Here is a 10,813-nt window from a genome sequence, read left to right as displayed (position 1 = left end):
GACACAGGGCGATAATGAAAGACATGCTATTGTGGCATCCATCGAGGGAATTTTTTTCTTCATTCTTCCTTCCCCTGTCTCTCTTGAGCAAAGAAGCAGTGATGTTTCCTGGCAGCTGCCTCCTGTTTCAAGCCATTTCACATAATATAGGAAGAACCTGAAGTTTAGTGTATTAAGTGAGTTAGTTTGCTGGTTTGGTGATATATACATTGCTTGTGCGTGAACTTATATTTCAAATGCAGAAGCCTGTATTTTTATGGAACAAGCCTTTTCCTGTCTGAAGAATTATATGAACCTGATATATAATGCAAGGCAGTGAGATTAAAAACAATGCATCACATAATACACTGCTTTATGACTTGCATCCTTTAATTGTAGCTCTCAGGAATAAAAAGAGAGGAATATGCTCTTGTTTATAATGCAGAATTACCACTCTCTCTTTTGACTAACAATGTGTACTGTACAGAGCTAGAAGTCTGTGGAGATTCCTCTATTTTCCCCTTTATCGCACAGCGAAGTTAAATCTCACTTTCTGAGTGCTTCTAACTAGCTTACAGTCAGCAAGCCCTCAAGTTTAACCTGCATGCATGTAGGAGGCCATGACTATAATCCTCATATAGTTGCTGATGTTAAAGTGTGACACAATTGCAACTTTAATGTTTTAATTATTTTAAAAGTGTTAAGTCTTGTAACATGATGATATAAGGTAAGCAGACTCCTGCAGAGAAAAATTATTAGATTTGTACATCTCACTGGAGTAGCATCTAAAAAGACAATGTGGCTCTCCTTGTGCATTGCAGAGAGTGTAATAATGATGTTTGCATATATCAGCTGATTGGTACTTTCATAAGCTGACATCTCTCACTGTGATTGCAACGTATGGCTGGATGTATTACAAGACTAAGAATGAGACGTGATTTAATGATTGGTGACCATGTGACCATGTTAGACCGAATGGTCAATTTTTATCTGGTTATACCTGGCCTTTCCTTTGAAAGTCACTCCATTAGTTTTGTTTCCAAAAGGACTTTTATGATCAACACTGAAACTGTAATTAACTGCATACATTTGTCATTACTGCACTATTCACACCTCTTTCTTGCAATTGTAAATGTGTTACCTAGCACTTATGCTTTTCCCTCATTTTCCATGTCTCGAGTGTCTGAGGGTGTTTTGTGGGCACACACTTTATGTTTTTAGACTAGAACCACCAGTAATCAAAATATTAAAGAGTAACAATTGATTAGTAATTCCAATCAGAAGGTGATTATTTTCAGTGCTAGTAGTAGGTTTTACCTCTTTTTCATCATTCCTGCCATGTTTATGCCTGTTGTATAGTAGTGCTACTGTTAATGTGATACTGCTCCATGATGTGGCTAACTTTGCCATGCAGACAGACTGAAAGCAGCTTGTTGCATTCTCTGCCCGCCTTTGCTAGTGCACAGAGGCTGAATGGGGGCATCTGGATGGGACAAGGTCAAGCAGGTCAAATTTTCTAAAAGACTCTAAACATGCAGGGATAGCTCTGTGTAGGCACAGTAGTCTGTGTTTTGGTACGACCCACAGTTTGTATGATCAGAAGCAGAATGGGTGTGCATACACCAGGTGCTTTGCATGTGCAAAACACTTGTGTACAAAAACAAGTGAACTTGCGTATACTGTGGGCGTTTCTTTTTCAGGGTTTCCTTACAAATTTGGGCTTCCTGATTTTGTGATTTGAACAAAACCAGCATCCAACCCACATCATAAACATTTCATAAATGTCTCTTAATAGCTAGTACTTAGGTAATGAAACTATGGGTTTGGGGGCTTCTTGGTTGGGGATGGGAAGGGAAATAGGAGGAAGAAAAAGGGGTTCTAAAGACATGTCTACTTTGAAAAATGCTATTGAATACCTGTTTCTTATTGTTATTGGCAAAAATAGCATGGCTCTCAGTAGGGTAAGGCTTCTACATAGAAATTACATTCATGGACATTCAGTGTACCTAAGTAAACAGATTAACTAATGTCTAATTTATAAGCTGAAAATAAAGTGATGTAAATATCCTTCATTTACCTACATCATTCAGCTCTCTACAAGGGCCACTGACACAAACTAAATCCTCATTTATAAAAAAATCAGGCTTTCTGGGAAAATGTTCTGTTTTCCTGAGAAATCTGATTTTCCAATGTGACTACATTACCAGATGAGTCTAAATCCAAAACAAATATACAAAACCAGACATGGAACTACCTAGAGCCTGACTGTCAAACAAAGCTAAGCTCTGTCAAACCTGGTATAATTGCTAAGGATGCTGCATTAGGGCTGGTTGTAGTGTGACCTTAAAACGGGCTTTCAGAGCTGTGATGGGAAAGAAAACAGAATCTGTGTTATTGATCAATAGCTGAGCATCCCTTTAGTCATGCCACACTGCTGTGCACAGGCAACTTGTGAGCTGACAAATTTAGAATTCTGTCTACAAAATGTTCTAAGCCTGAAAAATGAAGTCATACCCAGCAAAGGTCATGTTCAGCAAATGTATGTAGAGGTTTATTTTTTGGTGGTGGTGTTTGTTTTTTTTTTCCTTTTTTTTTTTTGCTGTTTTTGGTGGTGGTGGTGGTGGTTGGTTTGGCCTTGTTTTATGTTTTTTTTTTTTTTTTTTTTAACGAATAAAAAAGATATATCTGGGAAAAAATAAAAAATAAAAGAAAGAAATGGATGGAGTTGTGACTCTACTCAGGCCAGATCAGGACAATAAATTTCATAAAGGGTTAATAAGGGGATTGATGTGTACATGGAGAAGAAGGAAGACATATCAGAGAAGTGCAAGCTCAGTGGATGAGTATCTACTGACATTATAGCCTCTGGATGACTTCACACCATTCAGAAAGATGGAAGGAACAAAAGAGAAATCAAAACAGAAGCAATCCCCTTTCACGATGCATTCCTTGACCCACTGAAAGCAGCTAGTGGGAATGACCACTGGAAAAAGGAGAATCTATAAGTTCCCAGGGAAAAAGTGACACCAGTCTGGGCCATTTTCCTCCTTCTGTCATTCTGTACGAACGCCCTCATGGGCCGAGATAGAGCTGACTGATGCCACAACACTTCAAAAGCTCAAATTGTTGAGATAGCTGAGAGGAACAAATGGGAATCGGCAGAACGCATCACCAAAAGGACAAATAACAGATGGACAAACATAATTCCAAAGCAAATGCCAAATACTGGAAGGAACAACAGAGTTGGGTAACATACTGGAGGAGAGGCAAAATAGTTCGATTCAGAGGACCAGCACAAATGCCAAAAGACCTTCAACAGAAGAGAGAAGGTGAAGCTGGTTAAGTAGAAGAGAAAATGCTTTTGAATTTAAGAGCATTTATGGCAGAAATTCTTTCTATTTTTTAAGTTATTTTTTTTTAAAGCTTAAATATTTCCATTGAATAGGGTGTTTTCACTGGTTTAGAGCACAGTGTACACTGGAGCTGTATGAGGACATTTTGACTGCAAGAAAGGATTAAATTGGGATGGCCAAAAAGAATTTCAATCGAGTAGCTCATCTATACATCTGTGATGACCACAGCAATGTGTTTATTGCATTGATCAGTTACAGTCCAACAGATATCATCTCAGGAACAGCCCACAGAGTAAATAGGTAGGCGTTAAAGCGAAAAATGAATTCAGGGTCATGGTTAGCTGTGCTCCAAAGTAGTAATACAGTAATAAGAATTAATCACATGACTAATAATTTCTCTTGTAATAAATTGTTGGTCTACCTTGCTGCCACAAACCAAACACTTGGCTATGCAGAAGCATTATAATATGAGCTGTAGTTTTATTGAAACAATACTAACCAAGGAAGGGGAGCCAGAGAGTTTGGTCCTTTTCCTAACCATTGTTGCAGACAATTCTATTACTTAGGTAGCTGAAAGCACAACATAGAGATGCCGTTATTGTTCTTTAACCAAAGATTATGGTGCAAAATTTCTAGCTACACTTGCATAGAGAGTTGTCATTCATAGAAATAATAACATGAATACCCCAAGATCTCTTGTTTTTTCTCTTCTGGCTGTCAATGGTTTCTGAATGTCATTAAGGAAAAGAAGTGCATACATGAACCAAGTAATGTACAATACCTACAAGATGATTTTATTTTTGTTTAAAAATATGGAAGATTTCTTGCTGACCCTGTCAACAACTACGAGTAGCTAATTTGCTAGCTCAATGACTCATCGTCAATTCAGTTTACATGTAACTGACAAAGGTCAACCATGAAAAAAATGTATTTGATTTCAATATGTAATTCAAGGAGGTGTGACATTTCTATGTTTTTTGACTGCTTAATGTAAATCCCTCTAATTGCAGAACCTGTCTGCTGAATATTTCTAGGTTAACTGGCTCACTTTAAATTTGATTTGAGATTCATTAAGTTAGCTCCCTAAAACGGTCTGACCTGTGTTGGCTGTGTACGGTAAAACTGCAACATTGAACAAGGGGTTCTGCAGTCACAGGTCATATTTCCATTGGGTTCTGCTGGTTGGGGTCAGAAGATGCTCTTTCTGAGTTATTCAGCACAGTTTCAGGCCTCAGCTGTGCTGCTGGGGGTCACTGTTCTTGGTCAGGTTGCCATGGGGAAGGGATAAGGGAAAAGTGGACTTCTGTGCTTCCTTCCATTTCGCTGCACAGCTTGCTGTTTAGCATGGGGCAGTTTGACAGGAAGTGGCTGTGAGGAAGCCCACACTTGTTCCAGTTCATCTATCACAATAAGAGTTATTCTGGAGTGAAAGAATGCAACCTAAGGGATGCAGAAATTTCAAAAGATCAAAATCAGAGCATGTGCATGCTGACAGAGGAGAAATCCCATGTAAAGCATTGTAAAGCTCAACAAATGCGGCATTGGACTCTTTAACAATGTTGTTCTGTTCTGTTTAGGATTTATATATATATATAAATATTGTTTGTTTGTTTGTTTGTTTGGTTGGTTGGTTGGTGTGGATGCCTCCCTGCTTTTCCACTTGCACAAGGCATTACATCTCAGGGAAGGAGCTAGAGCCCCCAGACAGACCATAACACTGCTGCTTTTCTGTTTCTGGCAGTAAAAAGCTCCACAGAGAGTGCAGGTCAGTAAGAAACGATGATCTGTGTAGATAAATACTGACATATTCTAATAGAAAAGAATCATTTATGAAACAAAAATATACATAGCTATTGATGAACAGATAAAAAAAAGATAAAATAGATTATTTGCTGGCACTGGTCAGGACAGCTCCCACCAGCTTGTGAAAGCTGGATCCTTAACTTGTCAGCGAGCTACATGAATTGCAGCCCCAATAATAATACTGTAAGCTATCAAAGGTCTACTGGTCCAGAGGCACATGTTCTTTACTGACTCCCACACCCTTGGCATCATACTCTGCACTTTAAGAGGTAAGGACTGAAAACAGGGAAATACATGATTTATATCTAAAGGGGGAAGAATATGTACCAAGTTGTGATTAAAATACCATACATAGGATAGTCAGGATTTTTTTCCCAAGATGAGATAGTATTAACCACCAGTAACTACTACATTAACCAAATTCTGTGGTACTAAAGTGCTTTCATTAAATTATTCCTCTAAAAAGTTATCTGTGTTTGGCAGCAAGCTGTATTTGCTGAAAAAAAAAAAAAAAAAAAAGCTGCAGATTGTTCATCTTGATTTTAGGATCCTTCTTGTCATTTTCTTAGCTCATATGGATATTTTATTTTGGTGTACTTTAGGTGAATCTGGAAATCACGTTTTAGGCAAAGCAGGATCTAGTGTACCACCTTGGAAGTTGTAAAGTGGGACTTCTAAGCTAGCTGAAAGGCAAAATATGTTATGCATCTATATAGTATTAGTGTTGGTGTCAGCATAACAGTTACTGTAATTTTCTTTACAAATGCACCATACTCCGTTTCACCCACACCTGTATTTCCTTATATCCAGAACAGGAATTAACTGCAGTCAGTTAGAGGTTTGAATTGGGAAGTGGACAACCTGCATCCCTTCTGAATCCCACGTTCTGCTGGCAGCCCCCTGAGCATACACCCACCCATGGACAGACCCAGCACCAAGCACCTCAGAGCATTCTTGTTCCTAAGCCAAACTGCCAATTCTGACAGCTGTGAGCTCAGCACTGATGAACTCAGGATGAGGATACTCCACTTTTGGTGAAATTATGTTCAGGGCCTGCCCCAGAGTTCCAGATATAGGTTTAAAAAACAATAAACATAATTTGGCAGCTATTTGTAGTGCACCGCAAGTACCCTCATCTGAGGAGAAGATCCCAACCCATAAAGCACACTATGATTAAACTTTCTGCATCTTATCCATGCATAGTTGTGTCACCGTTAGAAGATAAGAAAGGCACCTTAATAAATTAAATTAGGAAGCTAATGAGATCAAACGTTAATTCTTGATATGTTTTGTGAAACTAGTGAAGTACATGAGTGTTTCGGATGAAGAAAAGGCTGTGCTGTGAGCTTGGCAGTATTGTTCTGCTGCTGGCTGGCCAGCTCACATGCACTGGATGGCCAAAAGGCATGTGCATAGTTCATGACCAGTCAGGCATGCATTTGTCAGGTAATGACAGGATCTGGGAAGGCAGCAATGATAATGCATATTTAGGAAAAAGGATCAGGGCATGTGCTAGATAACTGGAAATACAGTAATATTGACACCAGGAGGAAAAGGGAAACAACGGTCTCAGCAGAAAGACCATAAAATGTAAAGGATATGTTTGTAGGAAATCACACTCTGGAAGTCTACTGCTAATGGAACAACATATTCGAAGGTACTGCTTGAATCTGCTGACTGTCTCACTTGAGACCTACTGTTTTTCTGCTGGTACATTTATGATTTGTAATTCTAACACAGGAGTTAAGTGTTGACTTCAAATCCTGCACAGATCCACTGACGTCTTTTCCTTTTACAGAACCTGCAGTCAGAGAAAGGAGCCCTACTGCACAGAAGATTTGAATAGATGGATAAGTACCAGTGAAAGTATTTGCATAAGGAAAAGAATTATATTTTATAACTCAACATGAGAAGCATAGATTACTTTGCACATACTTATTAAGATTAGTCCATAAGAATTCATTACTGGCATCTTACTGGAGAAATTAGTTATTTCTTTCTCAGTCAAAGATAACATGTAAAACTTTGTTTGTACAGCAGACAATTAAGATGGAGGTTATTTCCTAACACTAATGAAAGTTCTCCTTTAGAACCATTGCAAATTTCTATGGACCTCTAACCTGTTATTTTCTTCTGTTTGGTTCATTGTATTTTGCGACAAAGAAAACTGTACCCGGCTGTGCACGGAAAAAGAAAAACCCCTTTTCAGACAAAAGAAGCAAAGCTCTTTTGTTACCAAAAAAAAAAAAAAAAAAGCACAACTTCAGAAAAGATATTTCCTAATACAGACCACTTGGGTATTTGACTGTTTTCAGCATGCAGAGGGTTAAGTCCAGCTGAGAATGCCAGACATACCTGTATTCATTCCATTTTGAATAAAGTGACAAATTCCTATTCTTGGTCACTGGAGCACAAAATTAGCCTTGTGCTTCAGTGAAAGGTCAACATGGGAAGAAATAAACAGGAGGTGAGAGGTCACGACCTGTATACAGAACAGCAAAAATGGCTGAATAAAAAAAAAAGTAAAAAAAAAGTTAATTCTACTGTATGTTGTACTTTCCATATAGTCAGGTCCCACTGGACATGTAGAGCAGTCCTAGAATGTTTTTCTAAAAAACAGAGGAATGAAATGTGCTTATATTTATTTATACTGCTGTTTTTGTACAGGCCCAGTTGGTTTTGTCTATTTTAGATAACACCCATATATAAATATTCACTCATATGATCCAAGATTCAATGGATCTAAGAGAAGTTTAGCTGATCAGTCCCAGAGGACTCTAGCTGTCCATGTCTTTTAGTAGCATGTTCAGTGCTTAGTAAAGACCTGAAGACCCCTGCAAAATGCTCAGGAGCAGCCCCAGTTGCTGATGGGAACTGAGTCAGAGTTAGCTGAAAGGCATTGAAATGAGGCAACAGAAATAGTGTTTAGCTCTACTAAACCTCTGTCACTGATGGACTGAAACACTACTCCTATGTGATGTTGGATATCAGGACCTTCTTGTCCCTGTGTAAGAAAGAAATCCCATCTTGAATCACATGAAGTGAGTCTGTTCTAGACTACATCTACACACAGGTGTCTTTACCATCACATCCTAGCATGGAAGCTCAAGCTGATTAAAAATAACGCATTACAGAAAAAAAGCCTACTCTGTATGTGCATATGGTTGACAGAAGGCCCAGCTAGGAAAGAACAGCTCTGCCAGAAATAGTTGTCTCTTTAAAAACCAATACAAAACCAAGGTGTTGAACCAAAGAATATCTCCCTGGACAATGCGGTATCGATCTGTAGAGTATTTGGCTTTGTAAAAAGAAAGCATTCAAGAAGGTAAAAAAGTCATTGTTCATTCTGCAATGCTGGGCAAAGGGATTTTTTTTTCTTCTGTTCTTGAAACTTATTTGAGAGCAGATTATGAAATATATCTTCATCATAAAATGACAATTCACTGCAATCAAAATTCTAAGCAGTATAAGATTGATTTTGACTAATTTCCTGTTTTCCCCCAAAATTAAGAGCAAATGGAAACAAAATGATTGAAACAACCTGTTTAAACTTTCTGAAATTCAAAATTCTCGTTTTCATTTGAAGTTCCTCTACTTTTAACAAGGTAAGTATGCTTATATGAAAGAAAGGAAAAGGATGAACATAAAAAATATTGAATATACTGGAAATCATATCAACTTACTCAGTTCCCTTCCAAAAGTTTGGATTTTAATTTACAAAGTAAATTCATCATAGTCTCAGAAAATGTCTCTAGGAAGAGAAATTGTATCCTGCACAGCTCCAGTTGTGAAACATTCCAAGTGCACCTGAATATGATGACCTCAGAGTTCAGAAAATATCTTGAGAAGGCAGTGTGTCTTCATGTGTTACTGTATGGGTTTACCCAAGATTACAACTAAACTATCAAAAATATGTAAGCAGGAAATCTTTCCTATTTCAGTGTTGCTTTAGATTTATTTTTCTAATTTTTGCTTTGTGTCTTACCAATGTTTTGCTAACTTGATCATGTTCTTTTATTCTGAAATGGATATTTGCCTTCTGTTTGCTTTATTTTCCTTTCTAGGACTTGCTTGTGTTTTTGGCTTAATATATCTCATATTAGCAGCAGAGTTTTACACTGTTATTCCAGTTGGCACTTTGTATTTCAGCAGGTTGAAGAGCAGTATGAGGTCTTGTGAGGAACATACCCACCCAAATTAACCAATTACAGTCCTTTAGCAACTGTTTGTACCTTTAACTACTATACATCAGAAAACAGAATGGTCTTGATGATCCACTGATAGTTCTCCACTGGTTCTCAAACAATATGAGCCAAATTAATTTATGTTGCTGCTCAGAGAAGACAGTAAATATCCCAGTCAGACATACGTCAAAACTTAGCAAAAATAGATGTTTGAATTTTGTATGACTAGTTAATATTAATTCTGCTTGCATGCTGTGGTAAGGTATATTGTTCTTTTGAAATAAAGCCATAGTATTTATTCTGATGTTAGTAGAAGCAAAAACAATCATCTTATTTCTTCCCATTTCTGCCTGGTAAGTATGGATAAGTGCAAGTAATCTGTAGATCATTTTATATGACAAGAAGCCCATATACTCCAATAGAATTCTTCAGTGAAATTTAGATGCGTGATTTTCTTTGGGGAAGAAAGAGTATATAGGCTTGTATATATTCTGTATACTAATGTTGTCTGTCTTTTTGTTTCTATCAAGTCTGTTTTGCTATGGCTGCAGAATGGATGACTCTATGTGACAGTGACTCTTCAGAGGATAGTGAATAGACTGATGTTCATTTTTTACAAGGCTGAGATAATGGAAAAAGAGTAGAGGGACAAGCAACCAGAATAATTGCTGGAGTTTAGACTGACATGCCTAGTTCAGAAATTCTGCTGTCCGTCTATTCATGCAACTGGGAAGTGATTTTAGTTCTTTAATTCTCCAGCATGCAGAGGCAGTGACTTAGATAAGCAGCTTTTTTTTTCTCTTTTCCCATCAGCACTTCAGCAAACTCTCTCCAAGCTGACTTTGCTATGGTTGCTCATGATTCGACTCATGCCAACTGTAATGTTCTCTCAATTGGTGCAGCTTCAGACTATATGGAAACCATAGAGAATGTAGGAGGCAGCTGGTTGTTCAAATGAAGTTTCATGCCAGGAGCTTATACTGTTTCTTTAGAGCTTTTGTGGTATGGCACAGATTCAGTTCACCCTATGTCATTGAGATTCCTACTGACCATTTCTTACTTAGAAGGAGATTAACAGTCCTCTAAGGATAGAGGTGCTTTTGTTTGGGAGCAAGCACATTGGCAATGCCTGAGCTTGAGCTATGCCACAGTCCCATGAGACATTAGGGCGTGCACTGGGTGGTGCACCAGTGGGACTGCAGTTAATGCAGCACACCCTCTCCTTCCGTTCTCCATAAATCTCCTTCTTCTTCCCTCAGCTATGAAAGAGCTGAAGAATACTCCAGTGACCAGTTAGTGGGGAATTAACTGCTGGAGTAGTCTCAAAGATTTTTCATGGTAAGTATTTCCTCTAGTTTCATTAGTACCTACTCTACTACCGTTTGTTTGTACAAAAGAAGAGGAAGGAGGAGATGTTATTTGTCCCAGTGTTTTTCACGTTGATACAGTAGTATTTAAGGGGCCTCTGTTTGGAAGGTGCTTCTTGACTTGACC

General features: G+C 38.1%; 1 long non-coding RNA gene across 4 annotated transcripts in view; it reads left to right on the top strand.

The window, feature by feature from the left end:
* Positions 1–10,813, top strand: part of LOC308195982 — a 39,473-nt gene that overhangs the window by 17,904 nt on the left and 10,756 nt on the right. For all 4 annotated transcript variants that reach the window (XR_013951991.1, XR_013951992.1, XR_013951993.1 and 1 more), the window contains one exon: positions 1–10,657. This exon is cut by the window's left edge. This is a non-coding gene — a long non-coding RNA (uncharacterized lncRNA). The remainder of the gene's footprint in view (positions 10,658–10,813) is intronic.

This window comes from Anser brachyrhynchus (assembly GCF_964034855.1).
Source record: "Anser brachyrhynchus genome assembly, chromosome: 5".
Classification (NCBI taxonomy): domain Eukaryota; kingdom Metazoa; phylum Chordata; class Aves; order Anseriformes; family Anatidae; genus Anser; species Anser brachyrhynchus.
The sequence above is the reverse complement of the archived record's forward strand: the minus strand, read 5'-3'. Positions and strand labels throughout refer to the sequence as shown.